We start from the raw sequence: 21956 nt of genomic DNA, 5'->3' as shown, positions 1-21956 counted from the left end.
TTCTCTTCTCTTCTCTTCTCTTCTCTTCTCTTTTGCAAAGGAAATGGTGAAACAGAGAAAGGACACCTAGAGTGGAAACGAGCATGGAATTTCTTTTTGTGGTTTAACGCACTCACTCGTTGGTGTTCCTGATTCTAATGGTGGTGGTAGTGTTGGTGATGGTGCCTAGTGTTGTACGATAGAACCTTTACGTTACAACAATGAAAATGTAGCTCGTTCGCAAAGAGTACATCGCACCTCCTATGTACATATGTAAATGTCTTCCCCACCCCACCCCTTCATCCAACCACCCCCTATCCCTGCTCATTCCATACACTCTCTCTATCTTTGAATGTACTATATATATATATATCTATATAAATAGCCATACATACATAGAAATAGATACATATAAACTTAGCCACACACACATACATACATACATACATGCATGTTCATACATGGATAGATAGATAGACCGTGTAGCACATTTTCAATGGTTTTATACTGTCAACCACAGCTGCTTACTTGTCAGAAAGGACAGAGAGAGAGAGAGAGAGAGAGAGAGAGAGAGAAATGAAGGAGAGTGTGTGTTGTGCCCGGGGATAGTTATCAGTTGGAGCTTTCACACATACACACGAATAGAATATAACAGTATGCGTTTGTGACAGTGTAACACAGTGTTACAGCAAGAGCAGGAATAGTAGCGGCAACAGTAACACAGCAACAACGGCAGGAGCCAATGCAACCGAACACACACCATTTCCTCTCTTGGCATCTAATTCTAAGCCGTTCTGGTACGTCACTTCGCTTTTACACCAGGATTTATAGACTACGATCTCTCGGACTTGTTCTCGCGCGAGCTCGACAGAAAACCAAAGCTAAGCAATCACGATAAACGTGACGCGAGTAGAAAGTAGAAACGATTCTCTCACTCGGATTATTTCTCTCTCTCTTTCTCTCTCTCTCTCTCTCTTTTCTTTTCTTGTTCTTTTTTATCTTTTACTTTTGTAGTTTTGTTTTTATTTTTATCTCTATCTCTGTCTCTCACTTACTTTCTTTCTTTCAACTTCAATCGGACTTTGAAAGGGAACTCTTCTAGACTATGTTTCTCACTCTACTATTCTATTCTATTCTATTCATTTCTTTCTTTCTTTCTTTCTTACTTTTTGCTTTTCTATAATAAATAAACAACAATAACTTTAACACTATCTTTTTACAAATAGGATCGTGTATTGTACAAGTTTGTACACAAGCTGATACTGAAGATACAATGATAGTGTTCTGTAATATTATAAACAAAATTTTTATGTGACAAGGTATAAAATAACAATATATATTAATAATATATTAATATAATTATATTAATATAGTTTTATTTAGTTATAATAAAAATTTATTATATTATTTTATTTATATAATTATATTAGTTATATATATAATAAATAAATAATATATAAATAAATATTATATAATTATAATATAATAAATTATATTAAATATGTAAAATAACAATATTATATTATATTATAATTAAATATATTATATTATATTATTAATTATATATATATTCACTCTCGTGAATGAAAGTTTCTAAAATCATGTTAATTAATTAAACGATCATGGTTATTATTACGACTACGACATAAACTTAATTGAAACTTTGAATTCTTCTAAAGTTTAAATATACATAAATACACACACACACATTACTAACTGTATATATATATATAGAGAGAATTTAACAAGAAGATACACGATACCAAGTTGTTACTCTCCAACGTTTAAACCGGGATCTGTGATTAGTAATGCTTCGGGAGATTTAATTTCCTCGGTGACTCGGTAAATTACGAGGGTGTCCTAACGATTTCGTATATCTCAAACTGAGATAGTTTTATTGACAAATTTCAAGATAATATACTACAATACAAATAAGAAAATAAAACACATTTTCTCGTTCATCCAAAACCATAGAAAAATTCTTTAACTCTAACTGGATAACAAAAAAAAAAAAAGAATCTGATTAATTAAATTAGAAACATTTAAATTTCAATTTTATCGTGAACTTCTATAAAAGAAAAAAGAAAAAAGTGTTTATTGCAAGAAAATTATTCATGCTTTCATTGTAATCCAAATAACAAGTTCATTAAACTCAATCCTATAAAAAGGGGTTTCAATATTATTATTATTATTATTATTATTATTATTTTCGTTTAATATACTAATCGACCCGTTTTGTTTTGTTTTGTTATTTTTTCTTTTTTTGAGGAGAGGAAAGGGGTGTTTTCTTCTGATCATTCGAGAGAGATTCTTTTTTTCAAATAATAATTACAATATTATTCATTCGACCGTGAACTACTTGAAAGAATTTGTTCGAATGAATGTAGGTTAAAAGGTGAAGTACCTAAAACCCGCGAAGGTTGTGTTCAAAGAAGTGTACCCAAAGGAAAAAAAAAAAAAAAAAAAAGAAAAGAAAAAAAGAAATTACTGAAAATACGTTTGCAATGCCGGTGCTACTTTTAACTTGAGATTCGTGTTTCCATCATCCGCTGTGGATTATTTAAGGGTTTTAAAAATAAGATAAAATACAAATACAAATACAAATAAAAAGTCAAAGAAATGTGAAATAATTACTTTTCTTTTTTTTTCTTTGTCCCCTTTCCTACCCTCACCTCACACTCTGCGGCTTTTTTCTTTTCTTGTTGCATACAAAATGTTACACCTTAGAAGTAAAAAAGGTTAAATAGTTGAAACACACTCACACAATTATATAGTTACTACGAAATGGAATAATCTCTTATGTGATTCGACATAAACTATTTCAACCACCCCCTCCTCATCGTCCCTTCATCCTACATTTCTCCTAGATGCAATCCTAGAAGAAAATGTGTTCTTCAAAACTTTTCATACTTGTTCCCTTTAAACGACGTGGAAAACTTTGTCTTTTACACTTACGTGATACTACGAATCTTTCCAATCATTCTTTTACATATGTAACATATATATATATATATATATATATATATATATATATATATATATATATATACCAATGTATTTAACTTACGTATCAACGTATGTACGAGTAAAACATACGAGGGGGGTGAGTGAGTAGAAAAACTTTTCAGCCTATTGTTTTCTAAAAGTTTTAAAAAGAACCATGTCTAGAAAAAAATAGGCTCAAAAAAAAAACACAAACAAAAATAAAGAAGAAGAAGAAGAAGAAGAAGAAAAGAAGAAGAATTGTTTCTATGTCAGATTGAAAAATTGTTCAACTCATCCCACTTGTTTATTACTTTAAATAAATACCCATATAAAACAGCTGATTTCATTAACATAATATTATATAAAACCATATTATTTAATTAATATAATAATAATTAATATGGTAATTAATAATTAAAAAAAAATATATATATATAATATTAAATATTAGCTTACTTAATTAATATATTAAATATAATAATATTCAAATATATATTTTGTATATTAAAATAAAGTAAAAATACTTCAATAATATACGCGAACGAGATTATAGAAGATGGGGAAGGGGTTGGAAAAGATAGTAATATCTCTCGTGACTGTAAAAGATGGATTTCCCAAGTGTTCTCTTCAGTATAGTAGTCTCTATACATTTTCATGGGAATTTAATTTCAATGAAAAGTTTTGTGCTCTTCTGATCGCGAAACGTGCACGCAAACTGAGGGCAAGTTAACAGCCCTGAGCCTTCAGCTGCTGCCGTTTAAAGCAACTATTGAAATATATGCAGAGATATATATATATACACATACACATACACATACATATACATATACATACAGCACAGATACACACCTGTATTCATTCGAGAACTAGGAGTTTACCCTGCACGATCAACGATGTAATGGGTATACTTAAACGACTATGGGCACCAACAAGCAACCAATGAGCCGAATTATGCGGTGAGAATAATTGGCCGATCGAAAGGAATCCACTTGTCCGTAAAACGAAGGTTACATTTAAACGATGTTACATATGGTACCAAGTACCAATTAGAAACAAAGATTGTATCCGGATGTGAGGGTGAAAAAGGGATGAAGATTAAAGGCTAAAACTTACTGTGATTGGGGAATTGAACCAATTATGTCGTACGACATACACGTGAAAAACTTTGGTTGATCTTTCAATTTTTTTAATGAATGTAATACAATATAATCACATTTATTAGAAAAGAAAAAAAAGTATTACAGTATATTAATAATAATACACCGTGTATACATTTATAGTATTAAATTATTCATAATTTATTATAAGTATATTATAATTATAATTTAAAGTATATTATATTATATATAATACACTTTAATAAATATATATATATATATATAAAATTATTATTATTAATATTATAACATATATTATATTAAAATATTTATATTATTATACTTTAAATTATAATTACAATTTAAAGTATATTATATATAATTCTTGATAAGTTGCACGATTAAAATTTGTTAGCTTGTATATGTAAACTAATCTTTCCTATTTTTTTAATACTCCAAAAAAATAACAATAAAAATAAATAAAATGTAAAAGTTATGGTTGTAACCGTAGAAACTCCCATTGATTTTTCGAACATATATCTACCTTGTTTTACCCATAGTTTCACTATATTATTCACATCTTCATAGACAATTGATCGATTGTTTTCCTTGACCGCGCGCTTAAGTGAATACAATATAATACAAAGAAGATGATAATAATGATGATGATAATAATGATGATGATGATGATGATGATGATGATGATGATGATGATGATGACTATGGTCCGAAGTTAGTCGAATAGAAATTTCAAGACTGAAAGCTTTTACGGAGGGTGTGGCATGAACGTATCGATTTTGTACAGGGTGCACATACATACATATATACATACATACATATACACACACATAAAACACATAGGAAGCGAACCAACGACCTTAAGCGAGAATATTGCATCTCGCAATATGATGAGTTCAATTAATCTGCGAAAGGGATGATCCTTATTAGATAGTATGTCAACGACGAACGTAATAATAGAAGGTCTAGTAGTATGCGTATTACGAAAACTATACTTTTCATTAACTATTTTTCTTTTATCAATTATAATATACTATTATATGGTAGAATGAATATTATTATATATTCGATCGATATTACATGCAAATATCATCTATTATGAAATATTTGAGAGAAAGGGTTTGTAGTGATACTTAGATCGTTTCAATTTACGATAATATTCACTTGCCATGTTCTATATTACATTATAACTTATACTAAAAGTTGTTGCTCCTAGTAATAGTAGTCTCTCTCTATATATATATATATATAATTTTGTATATTTTTAGCAGTGAATACGTATAAATACGAAGGTGGATTGAAAAGTTGAAAAATGTAGACGAACACAAATTGTATTATACAATAAATGACCTAATATTAAAATTAAATATATAATAAAAATAAAATAATATAAATATATAAGTTATGTTTTATTATATATTTAAAATTCACAAATGTATTATACAATAAATATCCTACTATTAAAATATAATACACAATAAAAATAAAATAATATAAATAAATATAATATAAATTATATTTTATTATATATATATATATATATAAAACTCACGAATTGTATTATACAATAAATGACTTGCTATTTAAATAAAATCTACAATAAAAATAAATATAAATATAAATATTATGTTTCATTATATATTCAAAACTGAATATTTTCCTGCAAATGTTTGAACCACAACAAGCACTTCTCTCTCTCTTCGTACCCTTTCTTTCTCTCCAAATGAAATAAGCATCTATCGTGTATAAAAAGAAGGGCGTTTCCCTTTGCAGAACAACCCTTTGTCCTTCGTTTGCATGCAATTAATTTCAATCTCGCCGCAAGCAAGAGAGTCGTTCATTCGTTCATTCGTTCGTTCATTCGTTCATTCGTTCGTTCATTCATTCATTCGTTTATTCGTTCATTTGGAAGGTTGGTCCTAAAGGGTGCTTGGTTACATTTATATCACAATAGGGATGGACAAGGTTTAGGAAGCTTTCCTAGAAGGTCTCTGTTTCTGGTTTCTCTATGTGGCTAACTAAACTATTGATTCGTAACTTGCTCATGTACTCTATCCTATTCGAATGGAATGAAACAACCATAAACCTACAACACCATTGCTTCATAGACCATGACAAAAATACTCTACAATAGTCTCAAACTATTCCAATCTTTCTTCTCGTCTATTTCTCTCTATTTCTTCTTACTGCTAACACATAGACTAAATATTACATAAAAATACACTCACATATTTACTAACCCCATACATACGAATTTATATCGTAACCACATGCAAGTTCAACAATCGTAACAAAAAATACAACTTGTACATACCCCACAACACACATACGACACATGCATGCAACAATCGTAGAAAAATACACACATGTTAAAATACAAATGTGTATATATATTCGTATCAAACATACCCCAACTTGTACATACCCTAACACACACATACGACACATGCATGCAACAATCATAGAAAAATACACACATGTTAAAATACAAATGTGTATATATATTCGTATCAAACATACCCCAACACACATGCCAATTTAATCAACGTCGTACATACAAGAACCCATACAAATTTAACCACCCGTTGGAGGGGGTTATAACGCACGTATACATATATATAATATTTATATGTGTATTATATATGTGGTTGAAGGGAGGAATTCGCCTTTTCACTCGAAATTTTTCTGTTTACCTACTCGTTTGCACTCCTTGCTCAGGAGTGTACAAGCCCACGTTTTTTTAAGAGGCGCACGTAATGTGAAGGTTCTACCTCTTCTAACCCAGCGACCATCGACGTAACCCACCGGTGGAAGAAACAGAAAAAAAAAAAATCAAATAAAATAAAATGAAATAAAATGAGACTAAAAATAAAAAGGGGACTGCTGCGAGACCTGACAGAGGTAGGAAAGAAGGAACGAAGGTAAAGGTAAAGGTAAAGGTTTATATATATATAGTTATATACAAAGGTAAAGGAGGACGGTGTGTAGATGCAGTGAGAGGAATATTGAAATACATTATTTAAACGTTATCGTGCGCTTTCAACCAATAAAATGCTTCTCCTTCGTACAAGTCCCGTTGAAAGTTGTCTTTCTTTCTTTCTTTCTAGTTTTTTTTTTTTTTATTTTTTTTTTCCTTTATCGAGGATCGATTCGACTCAATTCAAATGTGTTATCGAGAGAAAGAAAAAGAAGAGAAGAAAAGAAAAGAGTGAATGATAAGCACATATACGAATATGTACATTTGTATATTATATTTGTATGTGTGTATGTATGTGTATATGTCATTTCAATTTTTCTTTTCCTGGAGACAAATGGGATTTACGTTTTTAACTAAGTATGAGAGATGACAATTTTCTAATGAATTCTTTTTATAGGAAATAAATTGAATTTATGTTTAATATTGATGAATGTATATTTTTCGATCGATTGTATTATGTGTGTGTGTGTGTGTTTTTTTTTTTAACAAATTAAATTTATTGTAAGTACAATACTAAAAATGTACCATGTGAGATCAAACGATTGGGTTCTGTAATTTGTATAAAAAAAAAAAAATTAAGGTAAAAATACATAAAATGTACATTATTTAAATATATTCTTATAGATTAATATTATTATATTATATATATAATATATATATATATTATATTTATTATATTATATATTATATATTATATTAAATATAAAAATATATATTTAAAATATATTTATTACTATTTATTACATACCACGTGAGATCAAACAACCACATCCCATAATTTGTATACGATAATAAAACTAAATATATTGAAATAAAATATATTTCTTAATAAATATATATATATATTTAAATAAAAAGAAAAATATTAACGTTCCCTGTATAAAATTGATTATTATATTTAATACAGAAATTCGTATTTCTTAATAATCTTTGCAATTTAATTTGTCACTCCTTTTTTTCTTTTTTAATTGAATAAGATGAAAATAAAAATGTATTTGTGAGAAAATGAGAGTGTGAGAAAGGAAAAAATGTGTATTCTAGATGCCGACAGTTTAACAATGTTTCACCAGTGCAAAATTGTTCGAGGAAATGGAAGAACGTGGTATCAATTATGCACAAAGCAACAGCCTTGAAATATCGTCCTTGCATCCTCACCGCGAAACCACCGATATTCGTCCTGATATTCCCCGCAGGATGAGAATGAATCTCACGCCTAATAAATATTTTAACCGACAATTTCAAAATTCGATATTACAAATAACACCATTGGATAATACCTTCAAATACATTTCAAATCAATTTCAATTTAGAAATGTAAAAATCTTCAATTCAATTTTTTTATTTCAACACGACATTTCAAACGTGAATAAATTTTACTTGTGTCATAAAAAAAAAAAAAAAATTAACTACCACCACTTCCTAAATGCAACATTGGTAATTTATAGTCATAAGAAACGATTGTGGTTTAAGAACCATAATTTCTTTAAGAATATTAAACTCTACTAATACTAAACTAAACACACGTATTTTTGTACACTGTGTACGACATAAAATCAAATATTCAAATAAATGTTCGTGTCTTCGTGTTACGACATTTAATATACCCATAAGAAACGTTTATGGTAAACCTATAACCACTATTATACCTTCAAAAATAACTCTTAACATTTTCTTTTTCCATCGTAAATACAAGATAAAAAAAAAAAACAAAAAACAAAAAATCATAAAAATAATTCGCTGTATTTGTCATAAACAATTGATTCAAATTGTAATTCTCAAAATTACGATTAATTATTAAATTAATTTTCAATCTCACAATCAACGTTATATAAATTCCATTTGTTCGTTATCAAATTTGTTTTCTTTTTTTTTTTTTTTTTACGAGTGTTATCGCAAAGAATAAAAAAGAAAGAAATAAAGCAAGTGACAGATAGAAAGAAAGAAAGAAAAAAAGAAAAAAGGAAAAAAGAATAGTGGAAGGAAGGAAGGAAGGAAGGGATGGATGGATGGATGGATAGAGACAAAGAAGACATGAGTGAAGTTTTGAAAGCGTACATAACCAAGCACTTCTGCTACTTGAAACACGAGGAAAAGCGCGTGGGCAAAGTGCTTTTCACGTAGACGTTGATCCTTAAACGTGAGATAAGAAATATCGTGCGAGAAACCAAGTAAACGAACTGAATAAAATACTATATTAATAATATATCAATCTGTCGATTTATATTTCCCTTATTTTTACAAAAAAAAAAACCCTATTCCTTCAACACCACCACTACCATTAACACCCCCAACGAAGTATCATATTTTGTATATGGGTTAAATACCAACATTTCGATGATATTAAATGCATTGATAGTATTAACATACCATAAGTGTTTTTTTATTTTTATTATTAGTTCTCTCAACACTACCACTACCATTACAACCCTCGACAAAGTATCATATTTTGTATATGAGTTAAATACCAACATTTCGATGATACTAAATGCATTGATAGTATTAACACACCGTAAGTGTTTTTTTATTTTTATTATTAATTCCTTCAACACTACCACTACCATTACAACCCTCGACAAAGTATCATATTTTGTATATGAGTTAAATACCAACATTTCGATGATACTAAATGCATTGATAGTATTAACACACTATAAGTGTTTTTTTATTTTTATTATTAGTTCTCTCAACACTATTACTACTACCATCACTCCAACGAAGTATCATATTTTGTATATGAGTTAAATACCAACATTTCGATGATATTAAATGCATTGATAGTATTAACACACCATAAGTGTTTTTTTATTTTTATTATTAATTCCTTCAACACTACCACTACCATTCAAACCCTCAACAAAGTATCATATTCTGTATATGCATTAAATATTAAATACTAACATTTCGATGATATTAAATGAATTAATATCGTTGTTAAAATTTCCCTTAAAGCGTCAAACATTGTTTATACGTGTTGTTCTCTCTCTCTCTCTCTCTCTCTTCATTTTTTTGTTCTCTAAAATTCTAAAACCTTAAGGCAATGCATGTAGATGGAACAACAGAACAACATACCCATCTAGCAGTAGCAACAGCAGATGCGTACAGGTAGAAACGTACGCTTTTAATCCGCAAACCACGAAACAACGGATGCGTAAGCATCGTATATTACCGCACATCAGAGTGCATTAAAGAGAGAGAGAGAGAGAGAGAGAGAGAGAGACAGACAGACAGACAGACAGACAGAGAGAAAGGTTCTCGCACGTATTCAACTGCAATTTCGAATTGTTGTGGCCATTAACCGCTCGCTCGAGCTAGAACTACCGCAACCGCCAGTTCACGTAGATGGGTACTGCATCAAAACGGCATAGAAGGAGGGAGGGAGAAAGGGAGGGAGGGAGGGAGAAAGGGAGGGAGGGAGGGGGGGAGGTAAAGTGGGTGGAGGAAAAGGTAGTGGAGGTGATGGTGATGGTGGTAATGGTGGTGGTGGTGGTGGTGAAACTGCTGCCGGCAAATTCAAACAGGTTCAGAACTTCCGAGAATTTACAATGGAACGTCCTTGAAATGATTTCAAACTCCAAATTAATATATACATATATATAATAAAAAGAGAAGGAAAGAGAGAGAGAGAGAGAATTCATTTAAAAAAAAAAATTCATTATTGTGTCAGGGTTGAAATTTAATTGGTTTTGAGAGATAAAAAAAAGAAATTAATTCTTTCATCTGAAGTTTCTTTAAGGAAAATGACAAGATCAGAAACAGTAACAACAACAACAACAACAACAACAACAGCAACAACAGCAACGAAGAAATGACAATGACAAGAATTTTCTTTCAGTAGGGTAAAAAGATTAAAGAAAAACAAAGTGGGGGTGAGAGTGAGGATAGAATAAGAAAGGAAAGGAAGAAAGTATGAAGAAGGGGGTGAGATAGAAGGAGACAGAAAAGAAATAAGAAAGAAGCAGAGGAGGAAACGTCGCGACAAGAACCAGGTTTGCCCAACTGGGAGAGGAAGATCTAAAACTTTTCAAAGAGTCCTGCGTCTACTGCAAGAATACCGTGAAGAATGAGAAAGAGAGAGAGAGAGAGAGAGAAAGAGAGAGAAAATAAAAGAAAAGGGAAGAGAGTGAAGGGTTGGAGAAGGAGGAAGAGGAAGAGGGTGAAAGGAATGGAATGGAATAGAATAGAGGGATCATCAGGAAAGATAGGGGTTGGTTGGTTGGTTCGTTGGTTCGTTGGTTGGTCGGTTGGTTGGTTGGTTGGTTGAGAAACGCAGAAAGAGCGAATGCTGTCGTCGTTCGGGAACGAACTCTTCCGATGAAAAAGTCGTTGGAGGCGCCCGCCAGTCTGGCCAATATTTTACTATCCGCCAGTATCCTCCTCCACCATCTCCTCCTCCCACGACCATCCTTTTATCTCTCTTTCTCTCTATTTCTCTCTCTTTCTAACCCCCTTTTCATCCTTCTACTACTACTACTACTACTACTACCTACCCCCTTATGCCAACATTATCCATCGTTTCGTTTTCCTGCTAGCCAATCGAGAGAAAGTGGAAAAAGGGTGAGGAAAAACCGGGAAAACAGGGAAGGAAAGAAAGAAAGAAAGAAAGAAAGAGAGAGAGAGAGAATATAAAATAAAAATGTAAAAGACAAAGAACAGAAATAAAAGAAGGAACGAAGAAACAGAGAATAAAAATAGGAAAAGAAAGTGAGAAGAAATAAAAAGAGAAAGAATTGAGAAAGAAAATGAGACAGAGAAAGAAAGAGAGAGAAAGACAGAATAGAAATAGAAATAAAAGAAAGAGATTAGAAATAAGAGAGAAAGAGAGAGAGAGAGAGAGAAAAGAAATTGAAGAAACTACAAACTATTTCTCACACATTTACAACCCCTTATCGATAAGAGAATGTCTCACCTATACAAAATTTCCCCCTTATTTTCTTCTCCCAAGAGGATCTTAGAAATAATAATAAAAAAAAAAAAAAATAGAAAAGAAAAAATGAAATAAGTCAACTGAAATTGCTGAAGTTTCGCAATTATTGTTATTTCTGATTTTAGTAGTAAATATTTGTTAATATATTACATATACATAATATACAATATACATACATATACAGTATATCTAAGATTAATTTCATTTTGTTTTATCAACTAATATTAAACATTTATACATTTGTCTACGCGAGTCATTTTTTTTTATTAAAAATTAATTTTTTATTATTCATTTATTAAACCTCCCTTTAAATGCATGTGATATAAAATCAAGACATATATATTATAATTATAATTATACAAATTCTTAAATTAAATTGGTTTTTTAATTATACCTTTTTAAATCAAATTACTACGAAGAAGAACATTTTATTTTTTTTTTTTTCTTATTTTCACTTATGAAACATAACTTTCGTAGGATTTAGCCGACAAACAACGAAACACTCTGCTGCTGCTGTTGCATGTATACATTTAATTAAAAGTGTTTAATAAATTAAAATAAAAAAAAATCATTGAACTTAATCCGATAGAAAATATTTGCCCATTTGAATAATCTTCGTTTTAAACGTAACGGGGGATTAAAAGTAATAATGATGAAAAATAATGAGAACCTCCGATGTGTATATACATGTATGTGTGTGTATGTGTGTGTGTATGTGTGTATCAGGATAATTATACAGTTTTCCAATTACGTTCAATCAAACTTCGATGACTCCCATGAGAGAATATAATGTGTTGTTATAGATCATGTTTCATGAAATGAAATGAAAACAAAAGTATTTAACATCACTATCAAAAAGATATATATATCCTGTAAGAACTGACAACAAACTTTGGGTGGGGCAGTCCTTAAAATGACGTGGGGTGTAGTATAATATATCCGACATATTTACAGGTGCGTGTGTCCCACCTGCGTGCTCGCAGGAATGAAGTCACGCCATTACCGGAAAACCCGATCTAATCCTCGCAACAAAAAGAACTAAACGTAACTTTATCGCGTTTTTATATATCTGTATATGTATTTATATATATACACACATGCGTATGTATATATATATGTACAGTTAAGAGTTGACTTTCCACCCCAATTATTGTTAAATCCAGAGTACCAATCATTCACGAGTTCCACGAATACACACCGGTTATAACCATTGATCTCGACAAGTTATAAAAAAAAAAAAAAAAAAATACATTTAAATATTTTAACCGTCACGTGAAACTAACAACAACAATTCATATGTGTACAATTATATATAAAAGAGAGAACGAAGATATAATTACATTTATAATCAAATTTCTACCGTATATACGCGTATCGAATCTCTCAATTGAAAATAGAAATAGAAATATATGTTGGAAAATAATAATAAGTGAAATATGAATATTGTATACTGTTGAAATTTCTAATACCATTGTTATTATTATTATTATTATTTTAATTGATAAAGTTGTATTTACTGTGCATCTAAATTAAAAAAACAAAAAGAAGAAGAAACAGAAAAACAATTAAATACGGTAAAACTATTAGATATGTTATTGTGGATTATTTAATTATTATTATTATTATTATTATTATTATTTTAAATACTACAAATTCCGACACATTATACAAATACCGTCCAAGCTCTCTTTCTCTCTGAATAACTTTCAATTAATAAAAAATTAATCTCTTTCTCCAAACACGTATACGACTACGACGAAAACGACGCCATTGTTTCTCATATTACCACAGTTTACACCCACAACACTTACATTCCAACTTATCGCGGATTATATTTGCTAATAACCAAGGGGTATACCTTTATAACTCCCTTTTAACGTAACGTTTTATCACGCAATGGTATAACCAACTTACGAGAAGCATATAAACGTAAATGCATACGTATATCCTATATATATATATATATGTATGTAAAAATACATAACACATGAATAAGCAATCGAATCGATTATCTTTAATAATGATGAAACAAAAAACAAACAAAAAATAAAATAAAAATAAAATGAATTTCAAGTAGTCTCGAGTATTGTTCGAAAGATGATTAAAATTAAAATTAATTAAAAAAAAAAAAAAGAAAAGATAAAATGTGTAATTTAAATATAATAAAAAAATAATTTAAATATAATATAATAAAATTATTTCATTTCATTTTTGTTTCGAGATAGTACGATACGATATATATATATATATATTAAAAAAAAAAAGATATAAAGAATGTTTATAATTTTTTTTAATTTTTTTTTTTAAACAAAGATAGGACCAACACTACCACCACCACCACCACCAGCATCATCTTCTCTATCTCTTTTGCAAAGTCGTCCCTCGTAGATTTCACGCTTCTAGGAGATTACACGGGCCGAGATGAAACTTTCCTCAGAGTTTCTCGATCGTTTTGTACGGTGTGCTTCGATGTAAAGTAGATCCCGGATTGTGATTACGTGCAGGAGCCAAAAGCTTCAACTCCCGTGGGATTAATTTAACAATCGGGTTGGTAGTAATTTCACTTTTGGACGTTGCTAGGAACCAAGATACCGCCAAGAAACAAATTAAACCAACTTTACGTTTCTTTATATCATCCTACAAAATTATTCTACTTATAATGATATTTTCTATCTACATTTATATGACTATGTATATATATATATGTATGTATACTGCGTGAATATATATTAAATAGCATACGTTCTGATATAATCTCAAATTACAGTTATATCCTAGTATACTACTACAAACATAGAAAATATGTTCCCTATCATATACGAATCCTCTATTTAAATAATATTATTTTTATATCGTAATATTTTGTTCTTCGTTTCAAATATACCCAATGCAATCTTATCCCACGAATTTATATTTCTACATTATCGAAAATGGCAAAGATATTTTATGTACGTTTAAATTAAACTAGAATCGATTTCTATGAAACAAATTTACGAAAATAAACCTAAAACTAAAACTAAAACTAAAACGTTTCATATTAGTAAAAAAAAAAAAAAAAATAATGATAAAAATTATCTTATCCTTGAATCATACATTTTCTAAAATATTCTATTATTTATATATAAAATAAATCAATCAATGGAAATAAAATAAGATTCTACGATGGTCTTCAATTTATTTCGTAAAATTGGAATGAACCGTTCATCGATGAATGTGTATAAGTTTGAGAAACGAAAGACTTGGGAATTGGTAGGACAATACTAATTTTAAGGTAACAACCTATTCTTCTTCCAGAACACAGCATACAATCGAACATCAGGAAAGCAATATCTGTTTGGAACTACGCGAGACGACGACAACGACTTGTCTTTAGAAAATTGGAGAACTATCGATTGCTTTGGAAGAGAAAAGAGAAAGAGAGAGAGAGAGAGAGAGAGAGAACAAGGTAAAATCGGTAGGACCAATCCTAACGACAAAAGGCCCGTGACGACAACCACCACCACCATCACCAACATCGCTAAACTTCAATTCCTAGAAACATACGAAACTCCTTTGACAATTTAAGAAGACTTTCGATGAGTTGACCAATACTCGTTTATCTATTATCTATTTATTATCTAAAAAAAAAAAACTTTATTTTATTGAATTGTTTTTTTATCATCCAAAAGATTTCATTTGAACAAATTCAAGGGGTTTTCTTTTCTTCTTTTTTTTTTTTTTCACTATGCACTTTTATACATTGACCCAACAAGTGTTCGTGCTCTTTATATTATTAAAAAAAATTCAATAAATCGTAATGCAGATTGAAACAGAAATCAAACCTGTTATAAATAATCTATTCAAAGTTAAGTAGAACAATTTCAATTGAAATAAAATATTAAACTACCATCGTAATCGTTAATTTTATCATGCAATTAATGAACAATTTAACGAACTTCATATCATTTCGGAGTTAAATCAAAACAATAATAATAATAATAATAATAATAATAATTTTAACAAATTGATCGTTTAAATATAAAAAAAAAACCCTACAAAAAGAAAAATACTAAATACAAATTGTACGATACACATAGAACAAAATGTGTTCAGTTAAAATATATTCCATCTAAAATAAGACTTTTGCAACGAATATTATCTCATAAACATAATACACACGTACACATATAATAATAATAATAATAATAATAATAATAATAATATATATAAAATATAAAATATATTTTCTTCTCGATACTTGAAACATCCTCGTAGTATTAGAGTCGTCGTGGTGGTCCATTCTAATATTCATGCGGACCGCAGTGCAGGCGGAAGGCAAAGCCTTTTTTTCCTTCCTTTTTCTTTTTTACCTTTCCTGCTTGCTCCTCCTTTTGTTTCCCCCAACTACCAAAGTCCCTCCTAACCCCCTTATCCTATCTTTTCTCTCTATCCTTGTCTTCCCCCACCTTCTACCCCCCATTTACTGCAGAACACTGCCGAAAAAAGGTAGACTCAATCGCCGACGGGATAATTCAAGGATACGACTCCGAAAGAACGCAGACTCCTACTACCCACCTACCGCCGCCCCCCCCCCTCGTCTCCCCCTTACCACCACCACCCCCCTCTACCTCATAATCTATCCTCTCTCTTGGCCCTCGCAGTTATTTCTCTCCTCCTTCTCCTTTACGCGATTTATCAACTCTCTCTCTTTCTCTTTCTCTTTCTCTTTCTCTTTCTCACGCTATCTTTCTACCTTTTTCCCTCATAGTCATCGTGGTGGAATTTAATAATTCAGCCTATCGCATAAAAGTTACAAAAGGCCATTGTCACCGGCAATAGTGAAGAAAAGGAGGGATAACGGGGAAGGGGAAGGTGAACGGGGGCGACTGTTTTAAAATGCAGTCGGTCGGTTGCTCTCATTCGTCCTTGATATTTTCCCATTGTCCCTTTACTCTTCCACCTCCTCTTCCATCTCCTCCTTCTCTACCTCTTCTTCTTCTTCTTCTTCTTCTTCTTTATCCTTTTACTCTTCCTTCTACCTTCTACTTATTATATCTCCTTCGAGATGAGACCATAAACATATATATTGCATTTAATAACATATGCAATTTTCAACTTAGATGAACGACGTGCATCGTGCATTATCGGACTACGATAAATATGAAAAATTCTTTCCAAGTTTATTCTACTTTTCTTTCTTTCTTTTCTCTTTTCTTTCTTTCTTTCTTTCTTTCTTTCTTGTAAAAAAAGAAAGAAAGAATTTTACCTTGAATTAATGCGTAGGTGGACGTAGGTGAGATAGTATACACACATTATTCATTTCAATGTTTTTTTTCATAAAGAACTTTATGGAAGGGTAGCAGGTAGGTTGAAAATAATCTATGAATCATATTCTAATTGCATATACCGTTAACTTTATGCAATAGAATATGGTAGATAACATCGTTCTATTGATGTAAAAATATTATTGTTTATTGTAAATCTATGATATTTTCTTGTGCATAATTATTTGTCATATTTAATTATATGTTTCTAATGAAAAACAAAGAAAAAATATATATGGAACGGATATTAAAATTCCTAATATTCTATCAATGAAATATATTTTTGTTATATTTTATATTAAATGATGTTAATAAATGTTAATAAAATCTCAAAATATTACTTAACCCACATCACCTTATTATATTATTTATTTGATATATATAATATAATATAATTATAAATATAATATTATTATATAATATATATTATATTATTATAGTATATTAACTTAACCCATTACCTGTCAATGGCCCTTTATGGGATGCATTTTCAAATTTATTTATTTTTTTTTTTTTTTTAATAACTGCAACTTCAAAATGAAGTTGAAATCGTAACTCGTGCTTTACGAAAATATTACTAATTCTCACTATTCACTATATTAAATCAATAATTAATAATATAAAATAATGTTTATATTTAAATAAAAAAAAAGAGCCAAAAACAATTCTATTTGGTTAGTATGAATATCATTATACAGTTAATTTAATTTTTCTTTTTTTTTTTTTTTTTTGCATTTTCGTATTGTGGCAAGTAATGGGTTAAAGAAAAACAAAGAAGAAGAAGATATATATATATATATATACATATATATGTATCCACGTGATAAAGTGTAAGTAAACAAGGTAAAGTAAACCTTGGGAAACAAACTCATCCTTGCACGATGTATCTCGTCTTACATGCACTTTCCCGAAGCTCGTAAACAATAAACCAGAGGATGAGGAGGATGAAGAGGAGGAGGAGGAGGAGGATCGTAATGTGAAAGTAGGAGGTGTAGGGATCGTAAGTCGAATGGATGGGTGACAAGACGAGAGTTGGCAAATGTTACCAGAGGTGTCAGTCGACATTCCCGAGATTCCTACCACCTGCCACGATTCCGCTTAGATTTACCTCACCTAACCTACCTTCCTTTCCGATTGCTGCAATGCACCAGAATGCAATCATTTTACCTCTCATCAATGCTCCTACAACTTTATATTAATCATCATTTTATTATTTTTTTTTTTTTTATCTTTTCCTATTTATCTCATTCTATGTGTTACATTTATCTTCCATTAAACATTACACTCAAATTATATTTAACAAAGGTTTCAAAGGTTACATCTATCTCAATGTAATATATTCATTTATATAATGTAGGAACATTGAGATATTTTTAATCGTATCATGATATTTGAGGATTCGAATTAATTGTAAAATATTCACAAAACTTTCTCATACAAATTCATAGAATGTTTTTTTTTTTATATTAAAATTATACATTTTGTTTAATTTTAATCTTATATAATGTATAATAACTTTTAGAATAGAATTGTAAATATTCTTCAAAATTATTTATTTAATAAGGAAAAGAAAACTATTCTTGACAGTCGATTAAAACTTTAAACAGAAATATATAAATATAAAAAAAAAATATATCTTGCCGATGTCCTCGATTTAAAATCCCTCAGGTACATTCACCGTCTATTACATATATATAATATACATACACATACTCATATACATTCACGTGTATATGTATATATGCGATGCATAAACACCAAAAATACATACTATCAACGTTTCACGTGACAAAGTTGGAAATAACGTCCTAGAATATTTAAACAAAAGAGAAAGAACGTTTCTCTTTTTCGGATAAATTCTAAAAGAGAATCGTTATACGACTTTCGTCTCTTACTACTTCGTCCAACTTACAACGAAAGGTTTTAACAAAAATTTTAATAATAAATCTCTCTACGTAGAAAACATTATTTTTCTTTTTCCTCTTCGTTGTTTCTTTCTTGTGTATAAGATAAAAAATTAAAAAAAAAAAAAAAGGACAATTTTTATATTTAAAAGAAAGACAGAAAGAAAAAAAGAGAGAGAACACATTCGTAACAAGTTCATTCTAAATATAACTTGACATATCCAACGATCTATTCGTTGTTTATAAACTTATAAAAAAAAAGAAATAAAAATAAAGAATATCATCTGTTAATTCATTTAAATCCAATCTTGAATTACAAACAAAATATTCGTTTATCAAATAACCCGAAAAAAAATATCAAATTTTGTAATCGTGTAACTTAAAACGTTCAAACGCGTATATATATAGTTTATTTTATAATTAAACGAATTCAGTTTCATTTGTTGTTTTTTCTACTAAAATGACGACATATTGACGAAAACGACGAAATATATTCTCTGTTCTTTTTTTCATTAATATTCACGTTCAAATAAAATAAAATGATTTTTCTCTATAAGCTAATCTCATCATCATCATCATCATCATCATCATCATCATCATCATCATCATCATTGAATACGATTCCAATTCTCATATATATCTCAAATACAAAAATTTCATTAATTAAACTAACCATTCATTCCCGTATCCGAAGAATATTTTCGACGAATTGAATTTAATTATAATCTAACAAGGTGAAAAATTGAAAAAACTTGTCATTCGAATTAATTGATATATTTCAAAAACACATAATACAAAAAACCTCACCGTTGGAAAATCAAATATCACGTTAAAATAAACGTTAAAAATATTGATTAAAAGAAAAGAAAAAAAAAAGAAAATAATAATAAAAATCACATTAAAACAAAACAAAAAAAAAAAGAAATAATAAATAATCTCTTATTTTTTTCAAATAAATTTAAATTATAGAATATTCACAATGTGTATAATAATATTTCTATTGTAATAATAAAACGGTTCATTTATTTCATTTATTGCTATTCAATTCAACGATTTTATTTATATATATATAGATCATAAAAATAAATCGAACGAAAGACAAATTTGAAATAAAATGAATTAAAATAAAAATAAAAATAAAAATAAATATAAAAATGAAAATGTGTTCGAACATATAATTTAAAATCACGTAAAGTTGTTTGTTATAATAAACCTAAAAAAAAAGAAAATATCTCAATACCGAGAAATCTAAACATTTACGTAGGTATGGGAGATATCAAATACTCGTTGATTGGTGATTATCGATATTCGTGTTATTGTAATTATTCCAACGAGATGCGGTTGCGTATTCAGGAACATGTGGGGGAAAAGTGGAATCGATGCATTCTATCTTTGCAATGTAACATATACACCACCGATGTATATCGAAAAAAAAAAAAATGAGGAAATAAATAGGTATAAACAATCCGACCGAATTTACATGATAAAAAGAACAGAATTGTAAAGAAGATCGTATTGCGAAAAATATTTTTAAAAAATGCAGACATACATACAAGACTGTACACACGTAACCTTATTCTTTGAAAAAGAAAGAGAGAAGAAAAAAAAATATTAAAAAATTCAATGCAAAACTATATGATTGAAAAAAAAAAAAAAAAAAAAAAAAATGTTACAATGGGTCACGATAATATTTATTCCACGAATAGATAACCGATTCTTTTCTATTACAGTACCGAACAATCGATATGTCTAACTACCTACAAACACACACATATACCTATACACCTAGGAGAGATACACATCCACCCACCATCACACATATGTATATTACGTCAATTCTTTTTCCATCTACCTGGACTTTTATATTAAACGTTATATTGAATTTATATATATATATATATATATAATAAAACGAATATAGACAAAATAAAATAATAATTCCATTATGTATATGAGTGGTGTCTTCCTATGAAATCTGATAATAACTGTGACAAAAATCGATCGTTAAGAATAAAAAAAAAAGAAATAAAATAAAGATACTCTATTTACATCTTTCATTAATTTCATTTAACCAATAGTTGGTTAGTTGGTTGGTTGGTTGATAGGTTGGTTAGTTGGTTGGTTGGTTGATCACGTTCCTTGTCAGTTTGTTTCGAACTTTCAATTCGGCCAGAAATCGAAGCTTTCCCACTGACAATGACAATTCGAGCTTTTCCGAACAATCGTCGAAAGTTCAAGCTAGCCAGCCGTGTGTAATGCGAACATATATATATATATGTATTATATTTTCAAGCGAGAACGATCAACGAAACACAATCGTACGATTCTACCAGAATGAATATCGATTTGAAAGACGTTGCAACTAAAGTTAACACCTTTTACTTCATATACATAACTTCATATTAATATTTAAATGTAACATACACATATGAATTCATTTATTATGAAAGTGACGTAAGTTGATTCTTAATATTTACTTTGTAATATTATAAGTTTTCTACACAAAAACCTATTTTAAATCAATATTAATTGTATTACAGATAAACATTGTATAATTAAAGAATATTAATAGAATTGATCTCACAAAAGTATTCATATCTAAATAAAATGTATCATCAAAATATAATGGATTTTTGTAAATAATACTTGAGATTGACACTCCTATGCATTTTATTCTTATGAGACCAATTTTCTTATCACAAGCATGATAAATTAAACCTGTAATTGATCGGAGAGATCCTATCCAATTAAAATCTATCTTTTATCAAT

General features: G+C 29.3%; 1 protein-coding gene across 1 annotated transcript in view; it reads right to left on the bottom strand.

Annotated features, from left to right (window-relative positions):
* Window positions 1-21956, bottom strand: part of Cow (Proteoglycan Cow) — a 123393-nt gene that overhangs the window by 100024 nt on the left and 1413 nt on the right.

Source organism: Polistes dominula, unplaced genomic scaffold (genome assembly GCF_049000335.1).
Source record: "Polistes dominula isolate Pdom_NZ unplaced genomic scaffold, Pdom_raw_medaka contig_23, whole genome shotgun sequence".
Taxonomy (NCBI): domain Eukaryota; kingdom Metazoa; phylum Arthropoda; class Insecta; order Hymenoptera; family Vespidae; genus Polistes; species Polistes dominula.
This window is presented reverse-complemented; position numbering and strand designations above follow the sequence as displayed.